Below are 11,281 nucleotides of genomic sequence, written 5' to 3'. Positions count from 1 at the left end.
CCAATTGCTTCCCCGGCAACGGCGCCAAAAATGATTGTTGATATTCGTTAAGTGCAATAAGAATAAGAAAAATTCCGCAAGCGCACAGAACATCATAGTAGCATTTTACCGGGAGTATTTTAGGTATCGTTATTTATATTTTACCACTGGGAAGCTAAGGTCAAAGAATCTGATAACTTACTATCATGCATCTACTAATTTAATAAACCAACTAGACTAAAGTAGAGATAAATGATATATGATAGGTAATAATATAAAGGTGAGAATTCTATGATAAATGCGTAGTAGCCATAGCGGGAGGACAACGGGAGAGACCTGGGTTCCTGTATACTTCTATATTACTTCAGTTCTATGATAACAAAGAATGAATAGATATAGCAATCACATATTAGCACTTTGGGACATCAGAACACCAACCACAGAAAGAGATGAGAAGGGGGCTGGAAAGCTCTGACTACGGTCCTACAAACACCGATCCGAACGAGGTGGAATACGTCGACCGTTAGGGCTGTCACTACCCTAGGGCTACCACAACAATCCGCAGGACTGGGTGCAACCTCGGGTAACCTCTAGTACAGACAACACGTCTACACTAACGATTACTACTCTAATTACCATGAATAACTAGAGCACTCAATGCGAACGGAGATCCTATGCCAAAATATAACAACTACACTACTCGATAATAATAACGGCATAAAAGTAAATAGAGAAGATAAATATATTAAAGTATAAGTCTTACAATAAATATAAAAACATACGAAAACTCTAAAAACTTCTCCAGAACCGGAGCGCAGCTCCGCTCTCCCTAACTCCCAACTAGAACTAATCTACTACATTGGAATGTCTAGCCCTAATTCTCTATAGAGGAAAGGTTATCCTTCGAGGGCACCTCTCAACTCTATGATGATATGTTCTCCTCCAGGGGCCAGGGGCCTTGCTTATATAGTCCCCCTCCTTTGTGCGTTTTTGGTTTAGCAAGCGATGTGGTACTAAACTTTCCACCATATCTCATTAAAATGCACATAGGCCTTAATGGACCAAAATCTGATTTGGGCCCAATTAATCCCACACCTCTTTTATGTGGAGTTCTTCTTTTATTAATATCTCTTGATTCCGAACTCCAAATATAGCAAATAATATATGCATTTCGATTAGCTCGACGAGATCTTTGTAATGGTGTACCCCATTCTGTCATTGGTGCTTGTACCAGGGTGGGTGCCCTAGGATCAAGGGCGGGCACCCTGGTCCCAGGCCCGTCTCGGCTCCGCTTTGGTCGAGTTGCTTCTAGAGTGTTTCTGATTACGGAAAATTACCGCACACATTAATTCTCTATGTAAACCCGACGTGTGGGCCTTTCCTTCGTATTTCCTGATAACCCCCTGCAGAAATAGACAAACACCAAAACTCATGGAAATCTATCAGATGAATCTAGGTGTTGGTTGCATTTGGATCCTTTTTCATGATTAGTTGACGGTTAAATGTGAGCATTAAAGACTGTCAACAGTCGCAAAGTGCTTCTGGGAAGTCCACCATGTCGATGGAGATCGGGATGACGGGGCGTCCTGGATCGCCTCTCTTGACCGGTAGAAGGTCAGTAGTAACTTCAGTGATGGGGTTACTCCAGTAGTTACCTGCTTCAAACAAGTTTACAAGATTTGCATATTCTAATCCTTCCGGTTGTGATGGTATACCGGGGTTACTAGCAGAAACAACAGCAGCTATTTGATTTAACTGAGATTCAATCATTTTATTAAAGCTAATTTGATTTTTGATGGTAGTAGAAAAATTATCCATTCTGTTATTTATATTTTCTAGCATTTTATCATTAGATGCCAATTTCTTAGATAAGTTATCCATTAGCTTTCCTTGATTAGACACTAACTCTCTCAGAGGTGGAAATTATTATTATTATTGTAAGAATTGTTACCTTGATAATTACCTGAGTAGTTAGGCCTTTGTTGATTCCAACCTTGATTTTGTTGAGGACGGTTGTAGTAGTAGTTGTTGTTATTGTTGATGTAGTTCACATCCTGAAGCATCTGAGGGCAGTGATTGCCTGAGTGTCCAGTATCTCCACACTCCTCACAAGTCATGTGAGAGTCGTAGATGTGCATAACTTCTTTCTTATCTCCAGCTCTATCGTCGAGCTTCTTCATGAGCAGGTCTAGCTTTGCAGACAGCATGTCTACCTCCTTGAGCTAATGCATACCTCCACCTTTCTTGCGTGTCTGGGTCCTCTCTTCATTCCAGCTTTGGTTGGACGCCATCTTCTCCACAAGAGCTGTGGCTTGTGATATGGTAAGTGATAGGAATGCTCCTCCAGCTGCAGCATCCAAGGTCTCTCGGGCACTGTTGCCGAGCCCATCATAAAACGTCTGCATTAGTAGCCAACTCTCCATTCCATGATGGGGACATTCTAGGATGTAGTCTTGGAAGCGCTCTGAAAGCCCTAGTTTGGTTTTGGATAATTGATGAAACCCTAAGTACTAACCTCTATACTAAGTGTGTGTAGACTTAATGAGGTTGGCGCATGCCAAGTGATGGAGCAAGTAATGATCTTGGTGATGATGGTGATGACCACAAGATGATCAAGTGCTCAACTTGGAAAAGAAGAAAGAGAAAAACAAAACCCGATGGAGATCAAGGCAAAGGTATTGCTTAGGGTTTTGGTTTTGGTGATCAAGACACCATAGAGGGTGTGATCACATTTAGGATAGATAGCCGTACTATAAAGTGGGGAATTCTTTGGCTAAGCGGTTATCAAGTGCCACTAGGTGTCATTGTTCATGTGCATGCATTTTAGAACCTAGTGAGCTAACTTAACTCCTTCGAAGAAAATGGTTGTGAAAATGCTAACACACGTGCACTTGTTGGTTTACACGTTGAGGTGTTGGCACACTTTGAGAAGGAGGTGGAGTTTGAAGGGTAGAGAGAGGATGGGTTCCACTCTCCCTCCCGCCGAGCTTGCGAGGCGAGATTCGGCGCTTTTCGAGAAATTGAAGTGCATATTTTCTATTGCGCCGGTGGGAAAAGTTGGAGAAGTCGCGGGAGTGTTTCTCGCTGAGAAAACACTCACCGGACGCTGGCCACTGAGGCACCGGACGCTAAGTCTGAGCATCCGGTGCAGACAGTGCCTGGCCCAGCTAGGGTAAGGCACCAGACGATAGGCACCGGACGCTGGCTTGAGCGTCCGGTGGTGCGCGTCCGGTGTGCGGGCGTTTTGCAACTCTCTCTGCGCATGAGTCTGGTGTGCACCGGACGCGTCCGGTACCAACTTGCTAAGCGTCCGGTGCTCTGCAGGTTACCGTTAGACTCTGACACGCGGGTGATGTTGGAACACCGGACGCTGGTGTTGAGCGTCCGGTGCCCCTTTAAGAGTGTCCGGTGACCCCGAGTTAGACCCAGTGAGAGGGCCAACGACTCTATTTGTTTGAGGGTCTATAAATACGTGTTTGGCCATCTTGGGGCTCAGACTCTTGGCATTCTAACATACTTGACTTCCTTGTGAGCCTAAGCAAACACCTCCCACTCATCTCCTTCATAGATTATACATCTTTGTGAGATTGGGAGTGATTCCAAGTGCATTTGCTTGAGTGATTGCATCTAGTGGCACTTGGGGATCGTTCTAGCTGCGGTTTTCTCGTTACTCTTCGTGGTTGCCGCCACCTAGACGGCTTGGAGCAGCGGAGGAGGATTGGCACGAGTTGGTGATTGTTCGTGGCCATCTCCCGGTTATTGTGAGGGGTCTTGTACCTTCCCCGGCGGAGAGCCGAAAGGTAACTCTAGTTGATTGCTCGTGTCATTGAGTTACCTCACTTGTGGGTAGGTTCTTGTGGTGTCCTAGTGAGGACGAGGTTCGTGCTACACCTCTTAGCCACCGAACCACCAAGTGTTGGTCGACACAACGGGGACGTAGCGTGCCGGCAAGCACATGAACCTCGGGAGAAAATCGTGTGTCTCCTTTGTGATTGTACTTTGGATTTCTCCCGGTGATTGGACTTCTTTTTATTGATTGGTTCATCCCCTCTACGTGGTGGTATAAAGTTCAAACCTTCTCTCTTACTTTCTTGCAAACTAGAGTAGCTTACATACTTGTTTAGAAACTTTAGGTAGCTCTCTAGTGTAAGTAGTGACATAGCTCTTGTGTGCCTAGAGATTATATCAACTAGAATTGTTGGATAGGTGGCTTGCAAACACCCCTTTAGAGCTAGAGCAAAAAGCTTCGCTTTGTTTTTTACTAACCTCTTGCTCTAGTGAGTTTGTAGAATTTTTAAATTGGCTATTCACCCCCCCTCTAGCCATATTAGGACCTTTCAAGTGGTATCGGAGCCGTGGTCACCGTTTGTGAAGGCTTAACAACCTCGGTGCTCAAATTATGGCTCAAATAGTGTTCAACCATGTTGGGGGCAAACCACCGTTCTTCGATGGCACAAGTTCTTTTGACTATTGGAAGAGAAAGATGAAAATGTACCTTGGATCAATCAATGATAGAGTGTGGGAAGTCACGGAGAATGACTTTGTGATTCTTGACCCCGCCAACCCCACCGACAATGAGAGAGCCAACAAGCAATGCAATACTATGGCTCTCAACACAATCTATAATGGCATTGATTCAAAGGTGTTTGAACAAGTCAAAGATCTTGAGAAGGCTAGTGAAGTATGGACAAGACTTGAAGAAACATATGAGGGCACTACAACGGTAAAAAGTGCCGAATTGTATATGCTCAAGGACAAGCTATCAAACTTCAAGATGAAGGATGATGAGTCTATACCAGAGATGTTCTATAGGCTCCAAGTCATCATCAATGATCTCAAGGGCCTTGGTGAGAAAGTGAAGGATGAGGACTTCATTCACAAGTTCTTGATGTGCTTACCCAAGAGGTTCAAGACATTGAGAACAATCATCTTTAGAGGTGGATTGATGGGTGTATCTCCCAATGAGGTACTTGGAGATGTCATGACCGAAGATCAATACAATGACAATGATGATGATGAGGCCATGAAGAAGGATGATGATGACAAGAAGAAGAAGAGTGTAGCATTAAAAGCTAGCTCTTCATCCAAGAGCAAGAACAAGGGCAAGGCCAAGAAAGAAGAATCAAGTGATGAGGAGTGCTCCAATGATGATAGTGATGATGAAGCATTAGCACTCTTTGTCCGCAAGTTTGGCAAGATGATGAAGAAGAAGGGCTACCATACAAGAAAGAGAAGGGACAACTCCAAGAACAAGGAATATGTGAGGCTATGCTACAAGTGCAAGAGCCCCGATCATATTGTGGCGGATTGTCCATATAATAGTGATCATGATGAGCATGAAAAGAAGAACAAGAAGGAGAAGAAAGAAAAGAAGGATAAGAAGATGGTCTTCAAGAAGAAGAAGAAGGGTGGATCCTATGTTGTGACATGGGATAGTGACGCCTCTTCGGATGATGATTCAAGTGATGATGACAAGTAATCCAAAAAGAAGGCGCTTGCAAGCATTGCTATCAACAAGCCATCACTCTTCGTCACTCCTTCATGCTTCATGGCCAAGGGCCACAAGGTACAATATGATGAGAGTGAAAGTGAAAGTGAAAATGAACATGATAGTGATAGTGATGATGAAAATGAATTCACTAATGAACAACTCATGGACATGCTAGAACAAGCCGATTCACTTATTCAATCTAAAAACAAGAAGTGCAAAGAATTGGCCAAGAAGTTAAAAGCTCTTGAGCAATCCTTTGATGAGCTCAATGCTAATCATGAGAGGCTAGTGGAAGCCCATGAGAAGCTTGGCAAGGCTCACACCAAGCTTGAAAAAGCTCACTCCTTGTTATTAGAAGAGGACAAGGAAAAGGTTGTTGTATCATGTGATGTGGGCACAACATGTGACTTAACTAAAGATTCACCCAACCCACCTATTGTTATTGCCACTAACTCTTCATGTAGGTCTTCATCCACCACCACCAACTCTACCTCTACTTGTAGTGATGGTATCACATGTGATGCTTCACTAAAGGTTGAGAATGAGACTCTCAAGAGAGAGGTGGATGAGCTCACTCATGCCCTAGGCAAAGCCTATGGTGGTGAGGCCCGCTTGCTAAAGTGCTTGGGTAGCAAAAGGTTTTCTCTCAACAAAGAGGGATTAGGCTATACTGCCAAGAAGGGCAAGAAAGCTTTTGCAACTCACAAGCCTAGCTTTGTGAAGAGCAATGGTCGGTATTGCAACAAATGCAAGCAAGTTGGGCACCTAGAGCTTAATTGCAATAAAATGAACAAGAACAAGAAAAATGCTAATGTACCTTACATTCCTTTTGATTCTTGTTATGTGCTTACCAAGGGTGAGAAGGGTGTGCATGCTAAGTTTGTTGGTACACCAATTGTGGGTCCAAAGAAGAAGGCCATTTGGGTACCAAAAAGCTTAGTCACTAACCTCCAAGGACCCAAACAAGTATGGGTACCTAAGAAACATTGATTTGTTTTATAGGTAAACTATAAAGCCGGAGGAAGGCATTGGGTGCTTGATAGTGGGTGCACACAACACATAACCGGAGATTCACGAATGTTCAATTCAATCAATTCAAATAATGACAATGGTGTCGATAGTATCACATTTGGTGATAATGGCAAAGGCAAGGTCAAAGGGCTTGGTAAATTTGCTATATCCAATGACTTGAGCATTTCCAATGTGCTACTAGTAGAGAGCTTGAACTTCAACTTGCTATCCGTAGCTCAACTTTGTGATCTTGGTTTCAAATGCATATTTGGATTTGATGATGTAGAGATCATAAGTGTAGATGGCTCTAACTTGATCTTCAAAGGCTTTAGATATGAGAATCTATACTTGGTTGATTTCAATGCTAGTGAAGCTCAATTGTCAACATGCTTGCTCACTAAATCTAGCATGGGTTGGTTATGGCATAGAAGGCTTGGTCATGTTGGTATGAAATAATTGAACAAATTAGTCAAACATGATCTTGTTAGAGGCTTGAAAGATGTCACATTTGAGAAAGATAAGCTTTGTAGTGCATGTCAAGCTGGAAAACAAGTTGGCAACACTCGTCCAAAGAAAAGCATCATGAGTACATGCAAGGCATTTGAGTAATTGCACATGGACTTATTTGGACCAACCACATACACAAGCATTGGTGGAAATAAATATGGATTTGTGATAGTGGGTGATTTCACAAGATACACATGGGTATTCTTTCTTAGTGACAAGAGTGATGCTTTTGCAACCTTCAAATCATTTGTCAAGAGGATACACAATGAGTTTGAAACGACCATCAAGAAAGTAAGAAGTGACAATGGAAGTGAATTCAAGAATACAAGAGTTGATGAGCTTTGTGATGAATTTGGCATTAGGCATCAATTGTCGGCCAAGTACACTCCACAATCAAATGGTCTTGTTGAGAGGAAGAATAGAACCTTGATTGACATGGCAAGATCAATGTTGAGTGAATACAATGTGAGTCATTCTTTTTGGGCTGAAGCAATCAACACGGCGTGCTACTATAGCAACTGATACTATAGCAACTGACTTTATTGTCACCCAATGATGGAGAAGACACCATATGAGCTCTTGAATGGAAGAAAGCCCAACATTGCATACTTTTGGGTTTTTGGTTGCAAATGCTACATATTGAAGAAAGGCACTAGATTGAGTAAATTTGAAAAGAAATGTGATGAAGGATTCTTGCTTAGTTACTCAACTACTAGCAAAGGTTATAAAGTTTGGAATTTGGCTAGTGGTACTCTTGAGGAGGTGCATGATGTTGAGTTTGATGAAACCAATGGCTCTCAAGAGGAAGATGAGAATCTAGATGATGTGAGAGGCACTCAATTGGCCGATGCAATGAAGAATATGGACGTTGGTGATTTAAGGCCTAGAGAGGTGATTGATGTTGAAGATGACAAAGATCAAGTGCTTCCTACCTCTAATGTGCAAGCTAGTGGTTCTCATGATCAAAATCAAGCTAGTACAAGTGGTACACAAGTGCATGATCAACAAGCTAGTGCATCATCTCATGATCAACCAAGTGCAAGCAATCAAGTGCAAATACTCCAACCAACAAATATTGCAAGAGATCATCCATTGGATCATATCATAGGTGACATTCAAAGAGGAGTGCAAACTAGATCAAGATTAGCATCATTTTGTGAGCATTTCTCCTTTGTGTCTCACATTGAGCCAAAGAAGATTGATGAAGCATTGAGAGATGTTGATTGGGTTAATGCTATGCATGAAGAGCTTAACAACTTCAAGAGAAATCAAGTATGGGAATTAGTTGAGAGGCCTAGTGATCACAATGTCATTGGTACTAGATGGGTCTTTCGCAACAAGCAAGATCAAGATGGGATAGTTGTAAGAAACAAAGCAAGATTGGTAGCACAAGGCTATACTCAAGTTGAAGGTCTTGACTTTGGTGAAACATATGCCCCGGTTGCAAGATTGGAAGCAATTAGGATCTTGTTAGCCTATGCTTGTGCTCATAACATCAAGCTATACCAAATGGATGTGAAAAGTGCATTTCTCAATGGCTATATCAATGAAGAAGTATATGTTGAGCAACCTCCTGGTTTTGAAGATGACAAGAAACCCAACCATGTTTACAAGCTAAGAAAGGCATTGTATGGTTTGAAGCAAGCACCAAGAGCATGGTATGAGAGATTGAGAGACTTCTTACTCTCTAAAGGTTTCAAGATGGGCAAGGTTGACACCACTCTCTTCACCAAGAAGATTGGCAAAGACTTGTTTGTGTTGCAAATCTATGTTGATGATATCATATTTGGATCAACAAATCAAGAATTCTGTGAGGAGTTTGGCAACATGATGGCTAATGAATTTGAGATGTCAATGATTGGAGAGCTTAGTTACTTCCTTGGTCTTCAAATCAAGCAATTGAAGAATGGCACATTTGTGAGTCAAGGCAAGTACATAAAAGACATGCTCAAGAAGTTTGGTATGGATGATGCAAAATCAATTAGCACTCCAATGGGAACAAATGGAAGCCTAGATAGTGATACAAGTGGAAATATGGTGGATCAAAAGTTGTATCGGTCTATGATTGGAAGCCTACTCTATGTGACCGCATCAAGACCGGATGTCATGTTTAGTGTATGCATGTGTGCAAGATTCCAAGCCTCACCAAGAGAAAGTCATTTGAAAGCAACAAAGAGAATATTGAGGTACTTGAAGCATACACAAAATGTTGGTTTGTGGTATCCCAAAGGTGCAAAGTTTGAACTTGTTGGATATTCCGATTCGGACTATGCGGCATGCAAAGTTGAGAGAAGAAGCACTTCGGGCACATGTCAACTATTGGGTAGATCACTTGTCTCATGGTCATCCAAGAAGCAAAATAGTGTTGCACTATCAACCGCCGAAGCGGAATACATTGCGGCCGGTAGTTGTTATGCACAAATTCTATGGATGAAGGCAACATTGAAGGATTTTGGAATCAACTTCAAAGAAGTGCCATTGCTATGTGACAATGAAAGTGCCGTGAAGCTCACCAACAATCCGGTTCAACACTCAAGAACAAAGCACATATATGTCTGCCATCACTTCATAAGAGATCACCAACAAAAAGGGGACATTTGCATTGAGAGTTTAGGCACTGATGATCAACTTGCCGATATATTCACCAAGCCACTTGATGAGAAGAGGTTTTGCAAGCTAAGGAATGAATTGAACTTAGTTGACTTCTCAAATATGTGTTGATGCACCCCACTGTATGACATGCCTCTCCTTCGAGCAAAGCAAGGTAACATTGATTGACATGTCATTCATCCTATGCTAAGGACTTGCTTAGTGCATCTAGTCATTCTTTACATGTCTTAGGCTCATTCATGAAAATCAAATGAATTTGATGCTTGTATGGTACCACTATTGCTTTTATGCTTGACTTGATCTAGTGGTAGCATATGACATGTTTGTGGGCTTGCAATCCTAGTGTTTGATCTAGAATATGAGCTATAAGTGTTTAACTCAACATGGTACAAGATAACCCTTACTTGGAGGTGTGAAGAAGCTTGTCCTTAGATCAAACCGAGTTAAATATCTTAGGCAAGTAATCTAGATTGGACCAATTTGGGAAAATGATCTCACTTCACATGGTTTCACACTAACCTATCTAAAATTTGAGCTCACCTTTTGTGGTCTTTGATGACAAAGGGGGAGAAAATTTCCCAAAGATTTAAGATAGGGGAGTAACATGATAAAAGAAGGGGATCAATTAAAATTTTGGAGCACACAAGTAGGGGGAGCAAGCTCATAAACTTGTTTGTTGCATATTGAATGTGCATCACATATGGTTGCTTGCATTTGCATTAACTTTAGAAGCTTTCTCTTCAATGCCTTGCTTGTGTGGTATATGCTAGTTGTAGGCTTGATTGATGAAATGAAGAACTAGCATGCATAGGTAGTTTAACTAGACTTTTCACAAGTGGTACTAGAACCTTGTTTATAATGTTGATCTCACGAGGTGTTCTAGTTTTGTGAATGTCCAGTTACTAATGGTGCTAAGGATGGTGTATATTGGCAACTCCGATTGGTATCACGCTTCAAAGGTCCATTCTTTACACCTTAGCATCATTTGGTAGAAATTGACTCATATATTTCCTATTCAAGCATATGTGCAAGCTCTCAAATCCAAACTCTTAGCACATATGTAGGGGGAGCAATTCCTACCAATTTGGGTTTATGAAACTTGTCCATAACCTTTGCACATGGTAAAATGCTTGGGCAAGCAACATGAATCCAAGAAAATTTTTATTGAAAATCTCTGTAAAAAAGGGTTGTCATCAATTACCAAAAAGGGGGAGATTGAAAGCCCTAGTTTGGTTTTGGATAATTGATGAAACCCTAAGTACTAACCTCTATACTAAGTGTGTGTAGACTTAATGAGGTTGGCGCATGCCAAGTGATGGAGCAAGTAATGATCTTGGTGATGATGGTGATGACCACAAGATGATCAAGTGCTCAACTTGGAAAAGAAGAAAGAGAAAAACAAAACCCGATGGAGATCAAGGCAAAGGTATTGCTTAGGGTTTTGGTTTTGGTGATCAAGACACCATAGAGGGTGTGATCACATTTAGGATAGATAAGTGTACTATAAAGAGGGGAATTCTTTGGCTAAGCGGTTATCAAGTTCCACAAGGTGTCATTGTTCATGTGCATGCATTTTAGAACCTAGTGAGCTAACTTAACTGCTTCGAAGAAAATGGTTGTGAAAATGCTAACACACGTGCACTTGTTGGTTTACACGTTGAGGTGTTGGCACACTTTGAGAAG

The sequence above is a fragment of the Sorghum bicolor genome, chromosome 6 (assembly GCF_000003195.3).
Source record: "Sorghum bicolor cultivar BTx623 chromosome 6, Sorghum_bicolor_NCBIv3, whole genome shotgun sequence".
Classification (NCBI taxonomy): Eukaryota; Viridiplantae; Streptophyta; class Magnoliopsida; order Poales; family Poaceae; genus Sorghum; species Sorghum bicolor.
The sequence above is the reverse complement of the archived record's forward strand: the minus strand, read 5'-3'. Positions refer to the sequence as shown.